This window comes from Erythrolamprus reginae, chromosome 2, assembly GCF_031021105.1.
Source record: "Erythrolamprus reginae isolate rEryReg1 chromosome 2, rEryReg1.hap1, whole genome shotgun sequence".
Classification (NCBI taxonomy): domain Eukaryota; kingdom Metazoa; phylum Chordata; class Lepidosauria; order Squamata; family Dipsadidae; genus Erythrolamprus; species Erythrolamprus reginae.
The window spans coordinates 191,567,439-191,595,350 of NC_091951.1; the positions used below are offsets into that span (position 1 = coordinate 191,567,439).

A 27,912-nucleotide genomic window follows, 5' to 3' on the forward strand; every position below is an offset into this window, starting at 1 on the left:
AAACTGTATTAAAGATCACAGCTGTGCTTTTAAGAGCATATTCTCTTGACACTCTCCAATTGCTCAGATATGAAGCTCAGCCATAGCCTTCTAGTTTCACTTTATCCTATCTCCAATGTAGCTTTATTAGGCTGTGGGAAAACTACCGTACATATAATTTCAAGACAGGACAGAAAACTTTGTTTGTAGGGCAGTGGATATATTTGTATAGTTGTGGTGCTGAACTTAATGTAAAGGACACTTAATAAGGAAAAGCCTGACCTTTACATAAGAAGTATATTTAAAAAGTCCATGGCATGACCTTAGCTGGGGAATTATGTTGTATACAAAACAGGATTCTATCCTTTACAGTACTTACTATAAAGGACAAAATCTTTTACTTCAGCTCGTTTGTTGCAATCTGGACATTGCAAGCCTCAATTTACAACCACTCATTAGTGACTGGTCCAACTTATAGTAGCACTTAAAAAAGTGACATGACAATTTTTTTACACTGATATTCCTACAATCAATTTGGATGCTTGGCAACTGTGATTGCATTGTCTAGGGTCATGTGATCGCCATTTGTAACTTTTCCTTGACAAGCAAAGTAAATGGGTGAGGCCAGATTCACTTAATGCCTGCATGATTCCCTTAACAACTGTGATAAAAAGGTTGTAAAATGAGGTAAAACTCACTTAGTTGCCTTCCTTAGCAACATAAATTTTAGATTCAATTGTGATAAGTCAAGGACTACCTGTAATGTGCTACAGTTGGGGATGTTTGATACCACTGTATCAAATTCTCTGCCCAGGAATCTTTAGATTTACAATCATTATTTATTTTATTTTATTTTATTTTATTTTATTTTAATTTAATTTAATTTAATTTAATTTAATTTGTATGCCGCTCCTCTCCGCAGACTTGGGGCGGCTCACAACAGTGATAAAAACAATATACTATAATGACAAATCTAATAATTAGAATCTAAAATAACAATTGTACATTTAAAAATCTAAAAACAAGGAACCCAAATATAAAAAACATACATACAGTCATATCATGCACAAAACCTACATAGGCACGCTTGACGACAGAGGTGGGTTTTAAGGAGTTTACGAAAGGCAAGGATGGTAGGGGAAGTTCTAATCTCTGGAGGGAGCTGATTCCAGAGGGTCAGAGCCGCCGCAGAGAAGGCTCTTCCCCTGGGTCCTGCCAGATGACATTGTTTAGTCGACGGGACCCAGTGAAGACCAACTCTGTGGGACCTAACCGGTCGCTGGGATTCGTGCGGCAGAAGGCGGTCTCGCAGATATCCTGGTCCGGTGCCATGAAGGGCTTTATAGGTAATAACCAACACTTTGAATTGTGTCCGGAAACTGATCGGTAACCAATGCAGACTGCAGAGTGTTGGAGTAACATGGGCATATTTGGGAAAGCCCATGATTGCTCCCACAGCTGCATTCTGCACAATCTGAAGTTTCTGAACATTCTTCAAAGGTAGCCCCATGTAGAGAGCGTTACAGTAGTCGAGCCTCGAGGTGATGAGGGCATGAGTGACTGTGAGCAGTGACTCCCGGTCCAAATAGGGCCTCAACTGGTGCACCAGGCAAACCTGGGCAAACGCCCCCCTCGCCACAGCTGAAAGATGTTTCTCTAATGTGAGCTGTGGATCGAGGAGGACGCCCAAGTTGCGGACCCTCTCTGAGGGGGGTCAATAATTCCCCCCCCCCCAGGGTGATGGACGGACAGATGGAATTGTCCTTGGGAGGCAAAACCCACAGCCACTCCATCTTATCAGGGTTGAGTTTGAGCCTGTTGACACCCATCCAGGCCCCAACAGCCTCCAGTCACCGGCACATCACTTCCACTGCTTTGTTGACTGGACATGGGGTGGAGATGTAAAGCTGGGTATCATCGGCGTACTGATGATACCTCACCCCATACCTTTGGATGATCTCACTCAGCGGTTTCATGTAGATATTAAATAGCAGGGGGGAGAGGACCGACCCCTGAGGCACCCCACAAGGGAGAGACCTAGAGGTCGACCTCTGACCCCCCATTAACACCGACTGCGACCGACCGGAGAGGTAGGAGGAGAAACCACTGAAGAACTGAAGATAGTTATGTTTTATTTCATTCAGGATTCCTAAAACTGAGATCAGCTCTGATAGATGCGAGCATTTCTGCACTAGAGGCTTATTGTTATTGCCATTGTTAATAGATTAATTAATTAAAAATTAAATAAATTATTATTTAAAAATTCACATCTGCTGTACATGGATGACTTGAAGCTCTATGGCAAAACTGAAATCCACTCTCTGACCCACACAGTCTGAATCTTTAGCACTAATTTCACAATGGAGTTTGGTCTGGATAAATGTGCCACAATAACACTGAAGAAGGGTAAAATCACTGAAAGCATGGGCATAAACATGCGTAATGGTCAATCCATAAAGTGTCATCAGGCCTATAAATACCTAGGCATACTACAATTGGACAACATCAAACATGTGCATGTGAAAAACATGGTCAGCAAAAAATACACACAAAGAGTCAGAAAAATTCTAAAAAGCAAGCTCAATGGAGGCAATACCATCATTTGTACACAGGCTGAACTGGACAATTTGGACAGAAAAAAAGAAAACTCATGATCATTCAGTATTCACTTCACCCTTGTAGTGATGTTGACATACTATATCTGCCCAGAAAATCTGGTGGCAGAGGACTTTTACAAGTAAAACAAACCGTAGAAGAAGAAAAACATGTATTGGCAGAATACGGTAAAGAAAGTAAAGAACCTGCATTGATTGAAGTAGACAAACCACAAGCTTCTGAAAGCACAACAGACAAAGAATCAGTATAGAAAAATTGCAGTGCAAAGCAGAACCGACAGCTGGCACAAGATTGATAAGATTGAAGGAAAAGTTGATAAGAAGATCTGGTTATGGCTCACTAATGGAACACTGAAGAAGACGAGAAAAAATTTGATTCTTGCAGCCCAGGAGCAAGCAATCAGAATAAATGCAATCAAGGCCAGCATCAAAAAATCAGCTGGTGACCCAAAATAATTATAATAATCATTTATTAGACTTGTATGCTGCCCCTCTCCGAAGACTCGGGGCGGCTCACAACAACAGAACAATGCAGATACAAATCTAATAAGTAAAACTATAACCAAAATTGATGCAGAAAATGCAGACTTTGCAAGGAAGCTGATGAAACAACTGATCATATCCTCAGCGGCTGCAAGAAAATCGCACCGAGTGCAAACAAAGGCACAAATACGTGGCACAGATGCTTCATTAGAACCTGTGCCCCAACTACCACTTGCCAAGACTGCAGTCCCACAATTGGGCAAAAAATGGGAAATGTTTCTAATTCAAGTATTTTATAAATGTTCTACAGTAAATATTAAAATGAGCAGAAACTTTTGGAAATGTTCTGAAAGTCACATGTAAGGCCACCCCTGATCTATTGTCATACTGTATCATCTTTAAAAGTGCTACATGTGATGGGTTTTTTTGTAACTCCCCTCACAGGTTTGGCACAATAAATGGTAGTCAAATTGCAAACAAACTGTAGAATGAAACATCAATTCTGCCTGGACAGTAAAAATAAACAATTTCAGCAGAATAAACCCTATTTCCTTAAGAAATCCGTTTGGTCAGCAGGATTAAAGGTTAATTTCCCTTTCTCAGAAAATAGGCCAATTCATAACCCTTACTTCCTGCTCCTTAAGAAAATCTTCTACCTTTGGCTCTGCATTCAGAACTCTAGGGTTTTCCTATTGCTCCAAATTGTCCAGAAAACTATTAGAAACTTACTACTATACTAGTTATGCTCCCCCCCCTTTAAATAGCCTAGTTTTCCATCGATGTCAATACAGTTCAACCATTTTTGAAGATAAAAGAGAAATCATTACTTAGCAGCACCACACAGGTTTTAGATTTTGTTTCTATGCCACCCCCAAGTTTTCGGAGAAGGGCGGCATGCAAATCTAAATAATAATAATAATAATAATAATAATAATAATAATAATAATAATAGATGCCAAAATCCTACCATAAGCCAGAGTTGAACTAGAGGGAGCAATATCCATCTGGCACAAGGAATCCTACTGTGATAGACCATAACAAATATTGCTTTGTGTTTGTAGGCAAATGGTAACACCTGGACTCTTTTCTTCAGTGGTCCTATCAGGCAGTGATTCTTCTGAGCAATAGAAGTAGGAGTTGACTATAGTTTGTGCAGAAATTAGTTTCCCTAGTTAGGTAACTGTAGAGGGGACTTCTTTCAAGCTGGAGGGGGATAGAGTATGCTAACAAAGCTTCTATAACTTCCTTGCAGTATTATTTTTTGTTGTCATGAAGGTAGGTACTTAGCTCTATACTTAGCTTTGGACAACTAATAGCATTGTATTAACCAACCACATTCTATTCTTTCCCAATATAAAATCAAAATGGTATTTATTGCAAAATTAACTAGGGACTTTTGGAAATTTTATAATGGAAAGATCTTATCCACAGAAAGTGGAATGTATATCTGATAAGGATCTTGAGGTTGCAATGTAGCACTCAGTTAAATTTTAAAAAAGAAGAGTTTTGCTGCTGAGCTTGAAGCAACCATTTCATGTCTAAAAACTAACAGGTGAGGCTATTCCCAACAATAAAATTATTATTCTGCCAATGTCTATAGATTATCTGTTAAGAACAGCTAGGATACCTCTATTGTTAATGCTGAATTTAAAATGGTATTTACATATTCTAAAATTTTGTGTATGAGTATCTTGAGTAGATTTCAGTCTTTCAGTTTACATGCTCTTACTATGTACACAAAAACAAAGGAGATTAAGTAATATGGGGATGTTAATGCAAGTATTAAGTTCCTTATTGGATTTAATCTAAGAGGCTTGTGTTGCTGTAATTCCTTTATGGTACAGACATTTGAATAGAATATAGAATAGAATTCTTTATTGGCCAACTGTGATTGGATACACAAGCGATTTGTCTTTGGTACATATGCTCTAATACTAAAATTGCAATCTTATTTGTGTGGAGTGCTTCCAGTTTTAGAATAGAATAGATAGAATAAAATTCTTTATTGGCCAACTGTGATTGAACACACAAGGAATTTGTCTTGGTGCATATGCTCTCAGTATACATAAAAGATACATTTGTCAAGATTCATGAGGTACATCATTTAATGTTTGTCATAGGGGTCAAATAAGCAATGAGGAAACAATCAATATTAATAAAAATCTTAAGGATCCAAGCAACAAGTTATAGTCATAGAGTCATAAATGGGAGAAAATGGGTGATATGAATGATGAGAAAAAAACTAGTAATAATAGTAGCGCAGACTTAGTAAATAGTTTGACAGTGGGAGAGACAGGGCTGCATAATTAGAATGGAAAAAGCAGCATTCACATGCCTTTCTAGAAATTGGGATTCTGTCTTAATTGTGCTGTATTCTAATTATATGAGTTCTATGCACATACATTGGATGAGGCTGAAAAGATTTCCGGCAATCCTGATCTAAATTACAATTTTTTTTAGTGCATTGCAATTGTTAAGGATAAATATATTCAATTGTCCTATTGTTGGGAAATGTGATCAAAAGCAATATACTGTATTCTACACAGGAAGCTGATTACCGGTAACTTGGCTGGAATGGAAAAATAGGGCTTCACAGACCACACACATATATAACTAATATAAATTTGTTTTTACAAAACTTAGAAATACAATATACATTCTTCCACTTCCATCCTGTATTTCCCAATCATTTTCAAGGCTGCTAAACTGTTTCCCCTCCCCACAGCTACCTGTAAAGCAACTCAAAGATTGTGGTATTGGAAAGGATAGTCTGCCCAATTAATTTAAGGCAAAACTTCTGCTTCTCTGGATGATTTGCTATCTCCAAGTATGTTGCAATTTTCACCGGCAGGAAATGTTTCCTATAAAATCTTCACTTTATTGACCAAAGATTTGGGGAAAGAGGGAAAAATAGGAGGCTAGCAGACTTGACAGTCTGGGTTTAAATTAGCCTCTTGGGTGGACACTTCCCCAAGAAGCAAGGAAAGGTAGCTCATTTCATTTTACCTCTCTTCTGCCTGCATAATGGGGGGAGAGAGGAAACCCAACCGAAGGGAGGGGAAAACACAGGATTGACAGTCAGGAACCAGGCAATCGGAGTCTTAGTTCTTTCCAACCGGGTGGCCCCAGTCAGGGAGACACCTTGACTTTGACATCAACTATTGCTGCGAAATTTGCCCACAAATGAACTTGTTAATAATAAGGTCCCCCCCCCCCCCGAAAAAAGAACACTACTACACCGGTCACATACAGTAGAGTCTGGATTATCTGACATTTTCAGCTATCTGACTATCAGTCCACCTGTTTATGTCGGATAATCGAGACTCTACTGTATATGGTAAGCACAGGACATACTTAAAATAATCCTTCCCTCATACCATTCAATACTTGCATTACAATCAGGTGAAGAGTATAGGATATTAGGGGCAGTCACAGTAGTAACAGCATAGAACAGTGATGGCGAACCTATGGCACAGGTGCCACACTGAACCATATCTGCTAGCACACGAGCCGTTGCCCTAGTTCACCTCCAATGTGCATGTATGTGCTGGCAGCTGATTTTTGGCTCACACAGAGGCTCTGGGAGGGCATTTTTGGCTTCCAGAGCGCCTCCAGGGGGATTGGGGAGGGCATTTTTACCTTCCCTTAGTCTCAGAGAAGCCTTTGGAGCCTGGGGAGAGTGAAACACAAGCCTACTGGGCCCACCAGAAGTTGGAAAACAGGCTGTTTCTAGCCTCTAGAGGGCCTCTGGGAGGCTTGGGAAGCTGTTTTTGCCCTCCCCAGGCATTGAATTATGGGTGTGGGCACTCATACGTGTGTGATAGCATGTATGCATGCTCTTTCGGCACCCAAGGAAAAAAAGGTTTGCCATCACTGGCATAACGTATAAGTGACAGCCAGGACTAGGGACATACAACTATGGAACTATTTTCTTGAGAACAATTGTTTTGAAATTTTGTTCTTCCAAGACATTTTAGGATATCAAGTCCAGTAAGACAAGGCTGTCTTTCAGATTTTCTACTTATCAAAATGAGCATTGTTTTAATGCTTATATTTTTAAGTAATTGTTTAATTTTGGTTGTATTTAATCCCCCCCCCCCAATAGTTCTGCATTTATCCAGGAAGAATTGAATAGAAATTAGTGATATGCTTCAAATATAGTAGGATATACAATTCTGGTTCCAGCATTTTTAGCTAGGAAAGACTATAATATATATCCTTCATAAATTATGAAGGAATATTGCTATGAAGCTAGGATAGCAATCTAACATGACTAAAGACACCCCTCTATGGGACAAGGTAAGATGATATATGGCGAGTAGGATCCGAGACCAAGCTATAAGAAACAAGTTGGAATCATGCTATAATATGTAAAGAAACATTTCACTCTTGGGTTTAAATGATTTATACAAGAAATACCCCCAACTGGTGGTGGGGTATGATTGTCTGGTGGTGGGATCACTGAGCATGTTATATGTTGTGTGTGTGTTTTATATTATAAAAATCAATAAAAATATTAATAAAAAAAGACACCCCTGTATGTTCCTAGCCTTTGCTTGCACAAGGCAGCTGTCTGTGCAACGGGGTGTGCGCTGTACATTACAGCACATTTGACATAATTTCTTCTGGGACAATTGTGAAACAAGATATACATAGACAAATATGGCTAGGTCCACAGTTACAAATGGCAAATTTAGTTAACCAGGTTATATGAACCCAACCAGTATTTTCTTTCCATTCAGAGCTATTTTTGTATAAGCTTGGTCTATCTTTTATAATCACACCATACTTAAGTGCTGTTAAGATGAATATACTTTCATCTTCTAAATGAAGTTCTAATGAAAAGGGATGAGGCAAATTTTGAAAGTGTGAACTTCCAGGAAATGGGGGAGGCATCAACCTAAAAGTCACCTCAAGGTCATCCCACACATAGTTCTTACATATATCTTTAATTTAAAATTTGCAGTTTACAAAAAAAAGCATGTGGGGACTGGGGCAGTAAAATACTCTGTAGAGAAAAAAAAATATATGCAGGTGATCCGGGATTGCGCATGTGCCGAATTGCTTTCTAGGCATTTCACCTCTGGCTCCGAACAAAGATAAAATGTAAAGAGTTTTCTCCCTCTTAAAAAGACTATAAATCTTCCTTAGAAAAATATAGGAAGAAACAAGAATCTGTCGGCATCAAAGTGAGTTTGAAGATTTATGATTTCAAGCAAAGACGGAGGCGCTTTCGCTGTAACAAGGAAGTGATAAGTGAGTACAATAAATCTTAAAATGGCGGAGGGAGGGAAAGACCCCTCTAGTCTGGCTAACATTGAGCAGAAGTTAGATAAACTTCTGGAGATTTGTAGCGGGTTTGAAGAGAGATTCAACAAAGTTGAGAATAAAATGGAACAGATGGATTTAGAAGTTAAACAAATTAAAAAGGAAGGGGATTCTTCTGCTGGAAAGATACTGAAAGTTGAGAAACAAGTGATGGATTACGATGGAAAAATAAGACAAATAAATGACAGAATCGCAAATTTGGAGGACAGACAGAGAAGGAGGAATTTGCGTTTACGAGGGTTCAGAATGGATTTGCCCTCTGAATTTAAGTTAACAGAAGCTGTCTGTGCTTGGTTAAATAAACAGACAGGCGTGGAGGTCAGCGTGGAGGAGCTGTTACGGGTTCATTGGGCAGCCCCCAGGAGAGACGGCAGACAGAGAGATGTGATCATCGCTTTCCTTAGTGAAAAAAAAGCAGAGATGATTTATAAAACTTTGAAGACTTCTACGAGCCTTAAACAAGACGGAAATGAGATAAGGGTTCTGAGGGATCTTTCCTGGGAAACCCTGAGAGCGAGAGCTGTGTTGAAACCAATTGCAAGCCGGCTATATCAAAGTGGAACCAGATTTAGCTGGGGCTATCCAGTGGCCATCTTGGTGTTCCAGGACAATAAAATGTACAGAGCACGCTCATTGGAGGAGGGAAAGGCTTTGCTGGATCAACTGGGGATTAAGTTTGATGAAACTGGAGCACTAGCATATGAAGAAGAAGAGGCTTTTGACGGTCGGAGTACCCCTGATGAGGAGGAAAGACGAAGGGAAGAGCAGCTGAAGGAGTTAAGCGGGCAGGTGGAGGCCATCAGAAAGGAGCAGAGAAGAACACGGGCTCAGCGTGAGAAGAGAGCCAGAAAGTGATGGTGTTTGGTCCCTTGTCTTGTTGTGGGGGGGGGGGGGGAAAGGAAAAGGAAAAGAATTATTACTATTACTATTACTATTATTGTTGTTATTATTATTATTATTTTTCTTGGAGATGCCTTGGGATTCCTGTATATCTGTCATTCAGTGGGGGAAGTCTAAGGGGAAGAAAAAGGGGGTTTAAGAATTTAAAATTAAAGAAGAAATTAAAGAAGGAATTATTTAAAGGAGAAAGGAGGGGGGGAGAAATCTTCTCTTTTATAAAATTAAAAAGGGTTGAAAGAGGAGCTAGTTTGAGTGGGAACGCAATCCAGAAAATGTGCCTCAGGTATGGGCAAGGTTTTTTCTTGTCTTCTCCCCTCTCAGTGGGGGGAGCACAGGGGGAGGCACGTTGGGGGGGGGTAATAGGGGTAAAGAAAAGGGAAAAATATAAACCAAGGGCAAAACAAGAGGGGAAAAGGGTGTTTTTGGTATATTATGACGGAGTGTAAGATAATGGTTTTAAATGTGAATGGTTTGGGATCGGATTTGAAACGTTTTAGGATATTAAGGATGGCTAAGCAATATAAGGTGGATATTATGATTTTGACAGAAACACATAAAAGAAGGGGAGGAAGGGATAACTTGATTAATGATAGAAATTGGAAATGGGTGTTTGAGTCAAGAGGAACGCAAAATAGTCGAGGCACAGCGATTCTGATTCATCAGAGGGTTAATTTTGAAGAGGTGGGAATTCAGAAAGACAGAGAAGGAAGGTGGATATTTGTTAAAGGGAAAATAAATCAAAAGAAGTTGACATTAGCAGCAATTTATGCCCCAAATGGGAAAACAAAACAATTTATAATAAATACTAAGAAGAAGTTAGACAATTTTAAGGAGGGCTCAACTTTTTTGGCAGGAGATTTTAATATGCAATTAACAAATGGGAATGCAAATAGCAGGATGTTACATTTAAATAGACTTAATATGGTGGATCTACATGCAGATATTTTAAACAGAGCTACATATTATTCAGCAAGATATCACACATTTAGCTGCATAGACTACATATTAATGAACAGGGGAGGTAATATACAAGTTAAAAAAGTGGACATTAAAAGTATATGGATATCAGATCATGCCCCACTATTGGCAGAATTGGAAATAGGTCAGGAACGAAATCAAAAAATTTGGAGATATAATGCAGTTGTAACTGCTAGGGAACAAGATAAAGAGAAATTGCAAACAGAGTTATCAGAATATTTTAGAATTAATGATGTGGGTGGTATTAAACAATCAATTGTATGGGATGCATGTAAGGCCTTCATGAGGGGACAATGCATATGTATGGAAGCAGATATTAGGAAGAGGTGGGGTAGAGAGAGGGAAAGGAAGATAAGGGAAATAGATTTGATACAAGAGCAGTTAAGAATGACGAAAAGTAGAGATTGGAATAGTTTACTGAAATTGAAAAAGAAACAGTTGATGGTGTATGATGAGATTAAATGGAATAAGATGAGAATGGCGATGCGACAAAAAATACAGAGTTGGGGGACAAGATCAATGCAGCAAATGGCGAGATATCTGAAGAAGAGGAAAGAAAAATCATGTATTTTAGCATTGAGGGACACCAGTGGAGTGGTTAGATATGGTAATGACCAGTTAGAGGAGATAATGAGGAAATATTATGAAGATTTGTATAAAGAGGAGCAAGTGAAGATAGAAGTCCTCAAGGTTGGGAAAATAGTAAGTGAAGAAGACAAACAAATTTTGAATGCAGAAATTACACAAGATGAAATTGCTAGAGTAATTAAAGGGTTAAAACAAGCCAAAGCACCGGGCCCAGATGGGTTTACAGGGGAATTTTATAAAACTTATGTGAATGTTTTGCTGCCGCATTTGGGGAAATTGTTTAATAATATATTGTCAAATCGTGATATCCCGCAGACATGGAAGCTTTCAGAAATTGTTACCATTCCGAAGATGGGTCGAGATTTAAGAGAGCCTGGGTCTTACCGTCCGATCAGTTTGGCAAATCAGGATTATAAAATATTTATGAAAATACTGGCAAATAGATTAGAAAATATTTTACCAAAAATAATTGAAGAGGATCAATATGGATTCGTGAAGGGAAGGAAAATAAGTGAACCAATTAGAAATGTAATGAATGTGATGCACCATGCTACCGCTACTAAAAGGAAATTGGGAATTTTGAAATTAGATGTTTATAAAGCGTTCGATAAAGTTAACCATAGTTATTTATATAAATTATGTAACAAATTAAATATGGGGGAAAAATTTTGTGAAACTATAAAAGAGATTTATAAAGGAAATGAAGCATATATAAGAGTGAATGGACAAAGAACGCAGAGTATTAAAATATTAAACGGCACCAAGCAGGGATGCCCTCTGTCTCCAAAATTATTCGTAATAGCAATAGAGATCTTAGCTAATAAGATAAGACAAGATAACACTTGGGCAGGATATAGAATAGGGAAATTAGAAATGAAAATAAATTTATTTGCAGATGATGCAATTATATTGACCCAGACCCCGATGGAGATGATTAAAGGTATAATAAATATTTTACAAGAGTTTAAGCAGGAATCGGGACTGTCGGTTAATATGGAAAAATCAGAGATTATGTGTTTAAATACAGATCCGAGAGAACAGATAGAAATTAGGAAAGAATCAGGGTTGAAATTAGGACTTAAAAAAATAAAATATTTGGGAATTTGGTTATTAAAAAACCCAGTGAAAATGGAAGAGATTAATTATAGAATAACATGGAGGAAAATGTTGAAACAGATGAGGAGCTGGAAAGATAAAAAGCTAAGGAGACTCTCTAAAATAAGAGCTTTAAAAATGATGATAGCTCCCAAGATGATGTACCTATTTCAGGTGCTGTCGGGGGGGTTATCGGTATGTAAGGTTAAAGAGTGGGACAAAAAATTAAATTATTGGATTGAAGAAGATAAGAGACCAAGAATAAGAAAAAAGTGGTTAATTGCGAATGAAAAAGAGGGGGGATGGGGTGTTCCATGTTTGGAGCTGTATAGGGAAGCTTTTCAAATGGAAAGGTTAATGGAGTTGCAATTAAGTGAAAATAAATGGGCGAAATTGGAAAAACAGATAAACGGGATGAATAATAGAGAATTAATTTTTAGGAAGTGGAATAGGAGAGATATAGGAAAATTAATAGGCCCAATGAAAGGGACTATGGAAATTTGGAAAAAATGGCAAGGGAAAATAGGATTATATAAATCTAAACTGTCATCGCTTTATGTAATAAATAGAGAAAACGAAATTAACTTAAACAGGGTTATAGGAGAGTTGAAGGGAAGAGGGATAACTAAGATAGAACAGTTATACGAGAAGGATGGCAGGCCAAGTAGAAATCGCATAGAATGGTGGTTAGGTAAGGGAAGGTGGCTACAAATAAATGCAATATGTAAATATCTAAATGAAAGGGAGAATAAAGAAGTATTATGGCGGGAGGAGACAGGGTTAGAGAAAATAATAAGAGAAAAAAGTGAGGGGATAAAGGCGCAAGCAACTAATATATACAAACTGCTAGTACAGTCAGATGGGGACACGATTGATGGATTGACTAAATGGTGGCAAAATGAGATATTAGTAGAGGTACAAGAAATGGAAAATATAGTAGAAGATATAAGGAAAATTAAAAATACAAGAATTAGGGAAATGAGAAGGAAAATATTACATAAGTGGTATTTTACTCCCGTTCAATTTGCACATTTTCAGCAGAATGTTAGGGGGAATTGTTGGCATGGTTGTCAAGATAAAGGAGTGTTTATGCATATGTTTTGGGAATGCCCGATAGTGCAGGAATTTTGGCAAAAAGTGAAAGAGGATATCAATGGAATGTTAAATATACAATGGACAATCACTAAGGAAATGGCAGTATTAGTAAAAAGCAATGCGATGGGAGAATTTAGAGAAATAAAAAAAGCAGCAATAGAAAGTGCTCAGGCAGTAATAGTTTTGGGTTGGAAGGATGCGACAAAATGGACAATGCAAAATTGGTATAGGTACATGGTGGATCATATTCAATTTGAAATTATGGAAAAAAGGATAAATTTGGATAATGAAACTGATTTGGGACAGCTGATTGGACGGTGGGACAAGGTAAGACGATATATGACGAGCAGAATCCGAGACCAAGCTACAAGAAATAAACTAGAATCACTCTATAATATGTAGACAGATATATTGCTCTTGGGTTAAGTGGATTAAAAAAGAAATACCCCCAATTTGGTGGTGGGGAATGTGTGTATGTCGGGGTGATGGGCACAATTCACATTTCACTATGCACTGTTTTATGTTGTGTGATTTTAAATTGTTAAAAATCAATAAATAAAATTTAAAAAAAAAAATATATGCAGGTGATCCAACTCAACTCTAATCACAGCTCAGCCTTTTAACCTTTGATTCGGGAGGGTTTATTTCCAGCTCCGTCCAATGGAAGCTTAGTCCTTTAAGTGCCCAAGAGTACCGCGGTAGCCTAAATCTGAAAGGAGCCGCATGGTGTCACCTTCCTTTCCCTCCGGTAGAGAGAACCAATTGCAGGCTGTAAGAATAACAAGCCACACAAAGCTGGGTTTGAGGTAAGAGATATTCCCCTCCAGACTAACCACTGGAGCTTGCAATGCGGCTCTCAGACCTGAAATCAATGTTGGCCGTTGGCCTCGTTTCCTCAGAAATATCTTTTTTTAAAAAAATGTCTTCCTCAGCCCGGGATCCTTCAAATGTTGGATTACGGATTTCCATGCTCCCCATGGAAATTGGCGGGAGCTGGCAGGACCCCAGATGACGGGAAGACGTTTCAGGGACATTTCGGTTCCTCCCCCCGACCAACCGGGAGAGCTCCATTAAAGCCCCGCTACTTAGGACAGCCCGGGCCGTCACTTTAGCGCGGGCCGCGGAGGCGTCGCTTTGCCGACGTTGTCCCGGGCAACGCCGAGCGAAGGCGACGAGTGACGCGAGCTGAAGGGCTACGTCGCCGCGCCGCGTCGGGCGGGCGGGAGTGACGCAAAGCGCGCGCGAGCGCAGGGGGAGGGGCCGGCAGCTTCTTTCCCCCTTTTTTTTCTGTTTCTTCCCCCCCTTTTCTTTTCTCCCCCTTCTCTCCCCACTTTTTAAAAAAAATTCCCCGTCCCCCTTCCCGTATTTTTTTCCTTTTCTTTAGGCCTTCCGGCCTCCTTTTCTCCACCCTCCCGGGCCTCGGCGACTCCATCTGACCGGCCGCAAGCCATCCATCCATCCGGACTAAGGCCCCGACCTGCTCACCCTCCCCTGCCAGCGCCTCCGCTCTCTCCCCTCCCTCACCCCCCCCCCCCCCCCGCCAAGCTTAGCTCCCCGTCCCGTGGGACTCTCTAGGACCTCCAGCCTCGCTGGCTCGGCGGGGTATTCCCCCCCTCCTCCACCCTTCCACTCGGCCTGTCGCTCCGCCCCGAGTTGGCCGGTGTGCTTTCCCCGCCGGGCGCTTCAAGCCCCGCTGCAGCTGCTCGCACTTGTTGCTGCCCAGAACTTCCTCCTCCTCCTCCGGCGGCGGCGGCTTCTACCTACGCTCTACCGCTCACGTCAGAGGAAGCGGTGAGGGGACAGCAAGGTTCCCTCGGCCGGCGGCGCCACCTCTCCTCCTCCCCGCCCAAGAGGGAGGGAGGCAAGGAGGCAGCAGGAAGAAGAAGGAGGAGAGGGGAGCGACGGGCACGAAGACACGCCAGCGACGGAAAGGCGAGGTGGGGGGGGACGACCGGGGTCCCTGCTCTCCCCCCTCCTCCTTCCTCCCTCCCACCCCCGGAGGGTAAGTAGCGCGGTCTCGCCTCTCCCGGGTTTGCAAAGTTCGGCCCCCGGTTAAGATCAACCGGGAAGGGACCCTCTTTTCGGGTGGGAAGGGGCGGTGGAGGGGGGACGCCTTCAGCATCTTTTTATGTTTTTCCATGCTGGGGGTGATGGGTGGTGGGAGAAAGAGAGAGAGGAAGAGGAGGAGTTGTCTTCTCCGGGAGAGAGCGAGAGAGCGAAGGTGCAACAGGTCCTAAGCCAAGATAAGTGGGGGGAATTGGTGGTGCCTGCAATGAACTCTCTTCTTGAATAGCAATAGCACTTAGACTTATATACCGCTTCGTAGTGCTTAGCAGAGTCACCATGTCACCCCCAACAATCTGGGTCTTCATTTTACCCACCTTGGAAGGAATGTGGGGGGGGAATGGCAGGAAGCGTTGGTTATGTGCTGGCCTTCAAGAAATGGAGCCCCAATTAGTGGAGAAAAGAAATAGAATTCTTTATTGACCAGGTGTGATTGGACACACAAGGAATTTGTCTTGGTGCACATACTCTCAAGAAAATATAGGTTTGCCAAGAATCATGTGGTACAACACTTAGTGATTGTCATAGGGGGTCAAATAAGTAATGAAGAAACAATCAATGTTAATAAAAATCTTAGGATACAAGCAACAAGTTACAGTCATACAGTCCTAAGTGGGAGGAAATGGGTGATAGGAATGCCATTGAACCTAGTCTAAAGGAGGATCGCCACCCTCACCCTTCTGGTTGTCATTCAGCGTTTGGCTTGAAGAGTCATTAAGTTTGAGTCCAGATGGAACTATTTGAGGCCATGTGTGCGTGTGTGTTGCTAGCCCCGGAGTATATTAGGGGATTCATGGCCTTCCTTAATTTGCAAAGGCTTTGCTATCTTGGTTCATTTGGGAGGCTAGGTAAAAGGGTATTTCTTAACCATGCTGGTCCCCCCCCCCCCCGATTTTTCCCAGGGTCCAGAAGTGGGAAAGCGTCTTCTCTTGGTGCCGTTTTTTGAAAACAGAGGTGAATATAGTAGCTTCTGAGTAGTAACCGAGAACCTTAAATGATGATGCGTGGTGAATGGCATGAACATTCCCAAACCTGGACTTCTGTCCAAGAGCAATAAATAAATAAATAATCTGAGCTTGTCTACATTTTGGAAGCAGGCTTATTATCTTTTTCCCCCCTTTAACCTGGCCTTTGGAGTCAATAGTTTAGTTATAGAAATAAGTGGCAATGTTTAATGTATAGGTTGTCTTAACCTGTTTTGTGGATGGACTTTTACGGATGTGTGTGTGTGCAACTCTTTGGGATGAGATGTGGGTATTTAAATAAGGAAGTAAGGAAACATAGGGCTTTTAGGAGTGATGAAACAAAGGCAGAAAAACCCTCAGCAGCCACAAAAGATGGTGAGAAGAGTGACTGTTGTTAGTAATTTTTGGTGTTGTCTTTTGTTTCATGACCTGCTAAAAACCTTAAAATGTTTGCTAGTTTTGGAATCAGTAAATTGGCCTTAGTTCCTATTGACTGCATGGAGGAATGTTTGCCATTTTGACTTGTATCTGGTAATAACTTGTAGCTTTTTTTGGGGACAGTTTTGTACTTAACTTTGATTCCATTCATCTACATTGTCTGTTGTCCCCCCTCCCCCTTCTATTTCCCTCATTTTGCCAAGCTTAATCATATAGTTTCATTTTTGTTGTAAAAAAGTTCCTCAGTAAATTAATCAGATGTTTGGCATACTCATTAACCGTAATATATTCCGTTTTGGTATGAGCTATGAATTAAAAGCCTTGTCATATTCAATAAAGTGAATATCTTATATCTTTTGGTTTATCCATTATCTTAGATCAACTATTGATTTTGTCAGTTGCAAAACCTCCCTACTTGTTTGATATTTTTTTCTGTATGTTTATTTTTCTTCCATAAAATTTAAACTACTGCTTTAAGTTTAATAATTTGCATATTCTTTTGCATGTCCCTGCTTTGGTGTCACACCAATCTTTTGCAGTGTCTAAGATGTACCCCTTTTCCTTATTTATTGATAAAAGAGATGTTAGCACTTTAAGGACCTTCTTCTGCAGCTTTAAGAATTTATTGGACATTTCATCTGCTTTTGATGCCTTCCCGTTTGACAAATATGTTGATGCCTGTAGCACCTCACTTATTACCTGTCCTACTTTTTTTCTGCAAATGTTCCTTTCATCTATAATCCTATTTGTAAAGAATATCAGTTCTGCATAGCTATTCTATTATTACAATGGTTTACAATGAAACAATTTCTTCCCAAGGTCCAAGAGCCCCCTATTCCTTTTGGCCTTCTGGAAGGACTTGTTGACCCTCAGGTACTGGGTGAGGATGTAAGTTGAGCCCAGCGTATGTGCAAAGACTGTGTTGTTGCTATGAGCCTAGTTAAAAAATGTTAAGTATTTAATTTGGTGGAGATGTCGTTGGTATTTTTTTAAAAAATATGGGTTGATTGTTGTTAGTTTCCCAAGGTTACATTGTTGCCATTTAAATCTTGACAACAACAACAACAATAAGCAAAGATTATACCAGTAGTAAATGGCACCTTGGGTGCAATCCCCAAACAACTGAAGCATTACTTCAACACCATCAGCATTGACAAAATCATAGTCAATTGCAAAAGGCAGCTTTACTTGAAACAGCTTATATCTTGCGATGATACTTTTAGCACCTATCCTAATAACATCTGCCTATCACAGATTATCAGCACACTAGGTGCCTATCACAGGTTATCAGCACACTAGTTGTCACACCAAAGAATTGTGGATGATTCTTAGAAAATCTGCTCAAAATTTACATCAATTACAAAGCTTGGATCTGCACATGTTATGCCAATACACTACAACAGTGATGGCGAACCTATGGCACGGGTGCCACAGGTGGCATGCGGAGCCATATCTGCTGGCATGCGAGCTGTTGCCCTAGCTCAGCTCCAACGTGCATGTGTGTGCTGGTCAGCTGATTTTTTTTCCTACCAGAAGTTGGGAAACAGGCCGTTTCTAGCCTCCAGAGAGCCTCCAGGGTGCAGGGGAAGCTGTTTTTGCGCTCCCAAGGCATTGAATTATGGGTATGGGCACTCACACATGCACGGTAGCACGCACCCATGCTTTTTTGGCACCTGAGGAAAAAAAAGGTTCGCCATCACTGCACTACAACATTTTATGTTCTTGGGAAGAATAATGTATGAAGGCCAACACTAGCTAAAGAACAGGCAGCTATGACTTTGACAGCTTGGGCATTCTCAACTGTATTAATGTCCGATATGCAGTGTGGGTTCCAGACAGATGAGCTGTATTTGAGAATTGGTCTAGCAAAATATTTTGTATGCTCTAGTTAGAAGTACAATGTTACCAGAGAAGAAGCTATGCAAGATTAGGTTAATAACTCTTAATGCCTTTTTGGCAATGTTGTTACAGTGGGCTCTGGCATTTAGATCATTACACATGAATACTCGAAGGTCCTTAACTGAGTGAGGATCGTCAACAAGGTCCTGTCCATCCAACTTGTACTTCTGTAGCTTCAGTGCTTCCGAGTATGACTGAGGCAGGGACCATTTATATGGTCTGCATAACGCATTGTACACATTGATGATGCTACCCAAGCAAGGATGGAAACTAACCACAGATTATTGTCAAAAGGCCACTCTTGACAATAACGTCAAAAGGAAAGTGAAGCTAAAGGCCAAATTTTTACAGTTGGGGTGACAACAGGTCAGATGCTGCATATGTGAGTAAAGCCAACCACTTAGGGAGGAGAATTCTCCAAAATCAAAATTTGGCAATTTCTGCTGTAAAGAAAAAAGTACAGAATTGGCTAAAACGTTTAGATGCATTTGGATCACAGATCATGCTATTTCCAACTCAAGTTACACTCCTCTATTTACTTGGGAGAAATATCAGACTTTTATAAGTAGATCTGGAGATAATGATATGATCAGACCAAAGCCACAAGGAAGTCTAATTGCTGATGAAGCAAGAACTTTAAGGAGTTCCTAATTTTACAGTGATATATAAAATTGGACAATAACAAATCAACAAAGCTGATTGAAATTGCCAAAGTACAAATGAATTATTTATAAATGTGATATTTTAGAATAAGGTGAACTTAGGCGGAACAGAATGGGTCACTTTAAATCAGATCCACATGATGAACTGTTCAGATCATGACACCTTATTAAAGAACAAAGGGACAAGGATACTCTATAACAGAAGTTTCAAACAGCCCATCGGCCATGTTGAGTTTTCAAATAATTTATATGGTCTGCATAACACATTGTACACATTGATGATGCTACCCAAGCAAGGATGGAAACTAAGCACAGATTAGATTCATAGGATGTGCACCTCCAGATGAGGAGTACCCTAGCAATGGTAGAAACCTGGCAGTTCACTTCAGTGACTCTTCCACCAACCGCAGAGCAGGTACTTCTTCTAAGCAACTCAAGTCATCATGGAGTGAGATGGACGACAAACAAACAAATATTATGCTAAATTCTGCAGATCAAAAGCAGTCAAGAGGCAACATTTTGCCTTGAAAGACTAACTGGGGGGCTAGAATAGGCCAAATGATGGAAGGAAGAGGTAACTGAAGTGGAAAACCTAGGTATGACCAACTTACCACAAAAGTCTCTTGGCAAGGAATGTGAAAAACTGCAAACAAGCCATTTCTCTCTTGAAAAGCAGAAGGAACTATAGGAGCTATATTCTATTCTTTCTCCATGCCTATTACAATTGGAAAGCTTGCTAGAAAGCAGAATTAGAAAGCTTGTTTTTCTGTTCTCATCAAACCAAGTATGGACTGGGTCATTAAAAAAACCTAACAATTCTATGTGTCTATTCATATGTAGATGATATTTTTTTATCCCAGCAATACAAATAATCAGAAAAAGAATTGAAAAAAGAATCTGTGCTCAGCAAAGAGCCAAAGACTAGGACCAGGACTAGGACAGAACAGGACAGAACAGAGTAGAGCTGATTTGCCATTCTGATTGATGGTAAAAGGTTGTGGCTGCTTTTAATTATTTAGATATTTCATAAATGTGGATGTAATGGCACACCTCAATATTCTTCACTTTTGATTCATGTGATGTTTTAGTATCAGTGCACGAAAAGCTTTAGTCTTGCTGCCTTCAGTCTAATTAACTAGTCTTCATTTGGTAATTGTGCCAAATGCCTCTCCAAAAAGACATTGCTAAATGAATGCTTTGCTATAACCTAATTAAAAGATGGATCGTATCTACTAGGATTTGTAGATATCCAATATATGCACCTATTACAGGTATAATGGGAGAAGTCCCTGAAAAAAATTATGGCATACTATAAGAACTAAATGCAAGGAAGCCCGAGAATTATTAATGTATAATTGCAAAATGAAAGCAGCAGGAATGGAAAGATCTCAAATTACTAGACGTTAATTTGGGATGGGTATATTGAATAGTGAAGGAGATAGATCAATGATGTTTTGTAGAGAATTTATTGTTTATTACCAATATTTGCGTTAATCAATTTAAACATGACCTCAAAACATGGATACTTTTGGATGCACAACATTAACATCAAATTGACTAGACTGTACAATCCAGTCAATTAAAACATTTTGAGGTTCAGATTATGGAACAGATCATAAATTATTGACATTCATATATAGGTTAAATTTAGAAAGCTAGAAAGCAGGTCAACAATATTATATCTGGAAGAATTATGGACAAAATATAATAATATAAATACTTAATTCATGCAAAGGAAAATCTGAGAAACTATGGGAAGAGAAAAAAGTTGTTGTAAAAAACAAACGTGGAAAAAATTTACAGATGAAAAGATACAACTCAGTTTCAAAGCACAAACTATCATGGTAACCAAAGAAAGCCAAAGAATAAGTCTTGGATAAGAAAAGCATAGGATGACAGACCGCAATCTTCAAATATTAAGAAGACACATTACAATGTATTACTAAGATCATAGAAATCATAAGAAAATTTCCACTTAATACTCAAGGATTGTTGATATTATCTATGACAGCTATGTCTAGAGATACTTCATCAGACTGTCTCTTTTGTTGACTTGCCACAGTTAAGTGAACCACTTAATAAGTGATAAGTTAGTAACATGGTTGTGAAGTACATCTGGTTTCCCCATTGACTTTGCTTATCAGAAGATTCCAAAAGTGGATTACATGACCCTGGGACACTGCAACTGTCATAAGTACATGCCAGTTGCCAAACATTTGAATTCTGATCATGTGGCCACAGGGATGCTCCCGTGGTGTGAAAAATGATCATTTCAATTGTGCCATTACAACTTGGAATGGTCCTCAAACGAGTTGTTGTAAATTGAGGACTCCCTGTACTCTTCTGCACAGAGCCACAAGCCTTCCCTTGTTCTCTTTGACTTGTCACCACCACCTTTTCTCTTCTGAAACTTCAGCCCTCTGGGAAAAGGGGCTGCCCTTGTCAGAATGGTCAAACAAGCGACAACTTCAAATCTCAACCAATAAATGCTCTGCCTTACACATTGCCCCCCCCCCCCAAAATTAGAACACAAAATACAAGATGGATGGACACTAACTTGTAGATGATCCTTACTCTGTTAAGGACCTTGGAATACTCGTCTCTAATGATCTAAGTGCCAGAGCCCATTGTAACAACAAGATTGCCAAAAAAAAAATCATTAAGAGATGTTAACCTAATCTGGTAATATTGTACTTTTATCTAGAATATACAAAACATTTGCTAGACCAATTCTTGAATACAGCTCATCTGTCTGGAACCTGCACTACATATCAGACATTAGTACAGTTGAGAATGTCCAGAGATATTTCATGAGAAGAGTCTTCCACTCCTCTGTTCGCAACAGAATACCTTATGCAACCAGACTTGAAATCTTGGGTTTAGACAACTTAGAACTATGTCGCCTTTGGTCTGACCTAAGTGTAGCGCATACAGTTATCTGCTATAATGCCCTTCCTGTCAATGATTACTTCAGCTTCAACTGCAACAATACATGAGCACACAATAGATACAAACTGAACATTAACCGCTCCAAACTTGATTGCAGAAAATATGACTTCAGCAACAGAGTGGTCAGTGCTTGGAATGCACTACCTGACTCTGTGGTTTCTTCCCTAAACCCCAAAAAGTTAACCTTAGACTGTTTACTGTTGACCTCTCCCCATTCCTAAGAGGTCTGTAAGAAGCATATATAAGCGCCAAGTGTGCCTACCGTCCCTGTCCTAATGTTCCATTGTATTCGTATCCACTTCATGTATCCACCATCATGTTTGTACTTTTTCTATAATTTTATATATGCTTGATAAAATAAAATAAAATAATAAATGGTTATAATTTGGTGGGGGTGAAATATATGGGTCATCCTCAAAAATTATCCATAAAGGCAGATCATGATTTTTTAAGATATGTACCTCTGCTCGGAAAAAAACCCCAGTTGAAATGTGCTTTTATGTTGCTGAGTTGCATGGTGCTCAGAGTTCTTTCTAATTGGTAATGTTTGTTTTGAAGATGTAGGGGCTTTCAAGTTTTAGCAGATACATTTTTGGTAGCTCATACATCTTTCCTATCTTTCATTCTTTTGTCTTTTGAGTCACCAGTTTAGAGGAAGTTCCCTATATAAGTAGAGCAAATATTTCTTCCTTTTTAACTAACTATTTCAGAGTTGTGATCTTATCAGATTACAGACCACAGATCCTTTTCATATTGAATTATCTTTTTTTCAATACCATCATACTAAAAAATGACTTGTATTGTGAAAAATCAAAAGACTTTAACCTTGTTAGCTAATTTGATAATCTGGTCAAAAGGGAGATCAGTGTTTGTCATAATTAAGTACAGAACCAAGAACATATACTGTATTTCTTAGTTGTTCAGTAATTTTTTCTAATAGACTACTTGAATGGATGTTAATGGATCACCATTACTCATTGGATCACAGTTTTGAAAATCTTGAATTTAGTACATCTGACATATGGCTTCTTGTTTATATGGAGCAGGTTCTGGTATATGTATCTGCAGAAGTCTAAATATTTTAGGAAAAGAGTTCCCTAGATTATTTTACAGTTGAAAATTATTCTAGTACTCAGGTTGTGTATGACTGAAAAAGATACATCTACTTACCTTTATTCCAGAGTTCTCATATAAGTATATGTAGATAATATTGTAATGGAAGGATGGGAGAGTATTTCTGTTGTAATGGAGGGATGAGAGACTGTTTCTTTAAAGAGGAGGATAAATGGAGGAAGAAAGATGGTTGGTGCTGTCAATTTTTCTCAGTCACCTTTACGAAGTTGAAATGTTCTGATTTTTCCCATTGAGTTTTTTCATCTCATTGTAATTAAACTGGAAGAACATTTTAAAGCTTATTACAATTATCAAACTCCCATGGTATGTTATAAATGTTCAGATTTCTATTGTATTAGGTCCCTCCGTGTGTGTGTGAGTTTGTGAGCTAGCGTGCATGCGTGCTTGCATTATTCTCTTCTTTTGGAATTTAGAACTAAGCAACCAAAATATTATATTACCGGTAATTTCATTGTTCTCATGCTCCATATTTTATTACTTACACTTGTATAGAGCATTTTCTCTTGGGGAATTTTTCTTAAATGAAGTACTGCAAAATTCTTGGCTGCAGATAGAACATATTATTTGACACCATTAATCGCTTTGTGGAAATGTAAAAGGCAGCCTATAATTAGTCTGATTTTTGCTTCAGAAACATATGTTACGAATGAATTGGACTTTTCCTTTTTGATATTGTTGTCCTTGTTAGCCTTCAGATAGGCGTGACTAACTTTGAACTGCCAACCTGAATGTAGACACCAGCAATTTATCTTTTTCTTGTTGAGGATATGCGGAAAGAGTCAAACATCTTGTTTTCATGCCTGCATAATGTTGTTCTATGTTTGAATTTGTAGCTTATGTGTTGTGGAAGACTATGCCTTAATCCCAGGATAAATGAACAAGGACAATAAGTTCTTTGTTGTGGGTAGGAAACAGTTGCTGTTGCTGGTTGACATTGCTCACCACTTCCTTTATTGGAATAGCCAATAGAAAGTGTCAGGCACAAATAACCAGGGACATTTGTTGAGTTCAAAGCACAGAAGAGTTTATTATTGCTACCTGTTATACAAGAATCTAATCAACTAATAGTCAAAACTAAATTGGTGCTAGATAAGGATCAACAGAATTTATGGAGGGCTGGACTTGGGTCACTTGTGACAACACAATGACTCTAAACTGATGGCACGTTTAACACCACCTTCCAGTTGAGCCTCTTCTCTACAGAAAGACACATTTATGTTATTAATTTGCATCTTGGAAGCACAGGGGAAGGTGGTAAACAGAGGGCTCATTCTTTTCATTCAGAAGGAGCTACTTATTCCATTCTTCCTTATCCTCAGCAATACAAAGTAGCTCCTTCTGAATGTATTTGTTTGAGATTGGACATCTGAAATTCTATCAAAAGTTTGGGGCGATTGATTAAAATTGGCACCAAATATTGGAAATTTAAACAATGTTCTAACAGAACAATGCAACAATTATCTGCTGAGATTTTCTTATGAAAGATATTAGAGGCAGAATAAGAAAAGTATATGTATATGTCCTTTCCAGGTCTCCATTATGGCAAAGATGGACAGCAGACAATTGAACCATGTACAGGTAGTTTCAGAAAACAGTTTGTTGAGTTCTTTTAAGTAACAGCTGCATATTAGAAATCTTGCATTTCCTTGGTAAAAGGAAAGGGTTTATATATAGACATTCTGATTTGGTTGTAAACCTAAAAGTATTGCTTGGGAAATAAATGCTATTGTAATCAATAATGCTTTCAAGAAAATATATGCAGTTATGCAATTCTGTAAATACTTCAGAGAAATCATTGGGACTAAATAAATACATTTAGGATTGTGTAGCAGTTGAGAATGTGAGCTGTTAGGTTATCACCTAGAAAATAATTTCCCTACCTCACAGGATAATTCTGGGGCTGAATATGTTAAAAACTTCATGTACTGGGATATAAATGTATTGGGGCCATGTAAGCATCTAAAAATAGAAAATGTGAGCTCTTCAGGGGAGGGAACTGAACAAAATCTGTAGGAGTGAAAATACATACAGTGACCTCTCTTAAGAATTTGTGATGACTTGGAGTTCTATTTCTGTCCATATCATCTTATTATGGGAGAGGAGATGGAAAATGTATTGAAGATCTATTTTCAAGCCCTATTGTGGCATTAAACTTATTAATTAACCTTCCTATCCCATAAAATAAGGCAAATTCAAAGAATGAATTTGCTGTGTCCCCAATTGCATTGTGACTGCTAAAAAAAAGCAAGTAATTGTGTATATGTATATAGGCGGAGGGAACCTGGATCAAACCAGGCTTGTGTGCATTTTGTAAATGATGTGGCTGCTTTAATGGTTCAGAAGGAGTTGTTTAAATGATGGCTATGTAATATTTTCAAATACCTTTCACAATCTAGAAGGCATTCTACTGAAGTGGAATTTCAATAGCACTTTCAACCAATAAATGGGATCTGGAAGAAGAATGTATTTCCTCTCTAGAAAGGAGCTGGAATACAAGTAAAATTGAATTCTGTTTTTCAGCATGTACAGTGAGAGCTTTTCTTTGATATTTGGCTTAAAACTTATTATTCACCAAAAGGTGCTTGCTCTAAAATCTGTATGTGGCAGATTAAGAACTTATTTACGGTGCTAAAAATTTCCCCAATTTTAAAGCACTGATTTATTAGAATGGTAATAAATTATAGAGTATTTTTTTCAGAAAATTTCAAATCCTACTCCCATTGGGTTTTCAAATGAACATATTTGATTGTGTGGAGAACAATTTATTTATTTATTTATTTATTTGTTTGTTTGTTTATTTATTTATTTATTAGATTTGTATGCTGCCCCTCTCCATAGACTCGGGGCGGCTCACAACATTCATAGCAGCAACATTATTGGTTGATGATCCAAAGTCCTGGTTGTTTGTTAGAGTTATCATATTGCAATATGGGTGACTAATAAATTTTACAAATAAAATAAATAAAATTAAGGGATGATAGCGGGGGGGGGGGGGGCGCGGAAAGCAAGATAAGATGCTGAAGGACAAAATTGTGCATGCTTTGTGGTCCATCATGGATCTCCTAATCCAGATACTGCATTCGGGTGTGATAGAGGAATTATTATGTGCATTTATAGTTCATATTTCTCAACCACCTATTTCCCCCAAGAAATGTTGTTAACACTAAAGAAGATTCGGGTGCTGCTGCAGCTGACTTCTATTTCTGAAATAAGAATTTCTTTTTCTTTAAGGAACTATAAGTATCCTTTTATTTTTATGATTGTATCCCATATTATTGTTTCAGCTCACTGCATATTTGCAGTTAGAACACAAGACTAGCAGAAATTGTAGATTGTTTTTTTTTTGGGGGGGGGGGGGGAACAGAAGTTGGATAACATGGCCAAAGATGGAATGTGGCTTATTTCTGTTAATGGAAATTAATGAGTTCTCATTTTTATGACTAAAAATGTATTGCATGGTTGATTAGCAATTTATGGTGATGTTTTCTGGTTTGTTTGTTTGTTTGCTTGTCTGTTGTTTCTACAGACTCTTTATCTGTAGGAAAATGTGTCGCCTACCTCATTTCACAGAGCGGCACCATAGATGTGTGGCTACCCTGTTTTTGCAAGTGGAAGACATAAATGCATGTGCACAACTGCAAAACACAACACAGCTGACAGCAGAGCTAATTTTAGATTATTTGCTTTGTCTACATTAACCGTTGTGGAACGGAATTCCAGTAGGAGAATCTTGAATTTTGAGCTTTGAAAATCATTTCATTTTCATAAGGAAATGATAGCTTGGAATTCTTCACTGGAAATTCGGGCATCATTTAAAAATCATGAAAATCTCCTCCCCCCACCTACTCTTCCTAGTAGCCCTGCCAATTATTGATTGATTTTGATCTTCTACCCCCACTTTTGTGTTGATAGAGATTTCATCTCTTAGCTGAATGCTTCTGCTGATTCTTCCCTTAACAAAATGTGCAGTTATCTCTTCTTGGAATATACACATTATCTTAATTCCATAGCTGGAATTAATCTCTGAATATTTAATACCGTTGAAAGAGAATCCTTTTCTTTTGCTACTTTTTTGAATTCAGTAATGCATTTCAGTTTTTTTAAAAAAAATAACTCATTACTGAACCTAAGAGTAAGAGAAGATGGAAGCCCAAGGGTTAAAGTAATTTAGCTGCTATTTATGTATTTCTTTAACTTAATTTATATATGGCATTTAACTTTGCAATTACTCAAGGTATAATATGGGGTTTTCATGTGGAAATAGAAGAAATACTGCAAATGTTTGATGGAGCATGGCACAAGTATGTGAATTTCAAAAGGATATGAGTTTATGCTTATTAACTGAAGTCTTTGATAGTGTACATGACAAATTAAAGTATATTTGAAAGAAGTAGGCATTCCAGAACATTTGATTCGGATGACAAAATCATTGTTCAATAACCAAAAAGTCCTTGTCAGAACAACTTAGAGACACACAAAACAGTTCAAGATTAGAAAAAGTGTACAGTAAGGCTGTATTTTATCCTTATTTTAATTCAAACACAATAGCAATTTTCAGGAATTTTAACTTAGATGATTTGAAAATTGACAGCAGAAACATTAAAGAATTTAAGATATACTGACCCCACTTTACTGTGAAAAATTTAAAAGATATAAAACAGCGTATCTTAGAAAATAAAGGCATATAGTGAAAAAACTGGTTTTTAGATAAACACGAAGACCAAAGTAATGGCAATAGTT

At 38.6% G+C, this 27,912-nt stretch overlaps 1 protein-coding gene across 19 annotated transcripts in view; it reads left to right on the forward strand.

Annotated features, from left to right (window-relative positions):
- Nucleotides 1-4,247: 4,247 nt before the first annotated feature.
- Nucleotides 4,248-27,912, forward strand: part of R3HDM2 (R3H domain containing 2) — a 246,597-nt gene continuing 222,932 nt past the window's right edge. For 13 of the 19 annotated variants that reach the window (XM_070740944.1, XM_070740942.1, XM_070740949.1 and 10 more), the window contains exon 1: nucleotides 14,309-15,063. The gene's annotated coding sequence lies outside the window, so the exon portion shown is untranslated. Of the gene's footprint in view, nucleotides 4,353-13,787; nucleotides 13,868-14,308; nucleotides 15,064-27,912 lie in introns of those variants that run through there. The other 6 variants (XM_070740946.1, XM_070740959.1, XM_070740953.1 and 3 more) reach the window with 4 other exon arrangements.